This window comes from Micropterus dolomieu, linkage group LG12 (assembly GCF_021292245.1).
Source record: "Micropterus dolomieu isolate WLL.071019.BEF.003 ecotype Adirondacks linkage group LG12, ASM2129224v1, whole genome shotgun sequence".
NCBI classification, from domain to species: domain Eukaryota; kingdom Metazoa; phylum Chordata; class Actinopteri; order Centrarchiformes; family Centrarchidae; genus Micropterus; species Micropterus dolomieu.
The window spans coordinates 5712005-5713411 of record NC_060161.1 but is presented as its reverse complement, the minus strand read 5'-3'; positions in this window follow the sequence as shown (position 1 = coordinate 5713411).

Below are 1407 nucleotides of genomic sequence, written 5' to 3'. Positions count from 1 at the left end.
CTCTAGCCTACTAATCAGCTCTAAACCTAAACTAAACTATAACTCATTTGAAAGCCTTGTTCTTAGTCTTTCACACCCAAGTTGGAAATCACTGCAACTAATTCTATTTGTTAAAGTGTACCGAGCACCTGGTCCGTACCCTGAATTCTTATCTGAATTTGCAGAGTTTTTGTCAACTTTAATCCTTAAAATGGACAAAGTTATTATTGTAGGGGATTTTAATATTCATGTGGACGTTGAGAATGACAGCTTCAGTACTGCGTTTATCTCTCCGTTAGATTCCATTGGCTTCTCTCAGAGTGTTCATGAACCGACTCACTGTAACCACACCCTCGACCTTGTTTTGGTGTATGGTATTGAAATTGAACATTTAGTAGTGTTCCCACAGAATTGGATTGGAGAGGACACCGATGTGGCTTGTTCGCCTCTTCTCTAACCAAAATCCTTTACAATGCAGAACAGAACAGCCTACAGTACAACGTGTATTGACCAGTATTATGTCCACTAAGTTATACTTGTGTTGTTCCTCACGAGTAAACATTGTGGATTTGTATGTGTTCTGTACGGATTCTGCTGACTCTAGCGGATGTCAGCTTACCAGTTTTCCATCGCTCGGAGATTCTCGTATCTATTCATCACTGCCTGTTTCCGTGAGGCTTTCACCCAAAGTCACTGTTTGCTTACTGTGTCTCTCAACATTCTGTACAATGTCTGGCAATATCATTGTATATATATATATATATATATATATATATATATATCTCTCTCTCAACTCCCCCACCTGCCGTTTTGCAGCAGAATTCCTCCAATTACTCGACTGTTTTAATCTGACATAACTTGTCGATGTCCCCACTCACACCAGGGGACACACTCTCGACCTAGTCATTACAAACTCTGCTCATCTCAGCAATCTTCTGGTGTATGATCTGGGTGTTTCCGACCACAAGGCCATCACCAGGAAGATGTCTCCACTGTCCACCCTCATCAAGCCCAAAAACCAAATCTGCTTCAGAAATCTGAAAAACATCAACCCAGAGACTATGGCATCCAACCTCCAACATCTTTTCTGTAAACTGTTTACCAGCCATGGACCCAGTGGATTACTACAACACCACCCTCAGCAGTATTCTGGATCTCCACGCCCCGGTCAAAACCAGAACACTTTCTCCCGATCAGCCCCCAGTACACAGATGAGCTACGGAAAATGAAAGCAGCTGGGCGTGCCATCGAGCACAGATACAAGCTTAGCTTTTCGAGAACACCAAAAGCTCTACTCAAAGTCACAGAGGCACGGTCACAACTCTACTCAGACGTCATCAGAAACAGTCCCTGAAACTCCAAATAGCTGTTCTCCACCATAAGTCATCTTCTCAAACCACAAACCCCCTTACTCACAGAAACTAAAGA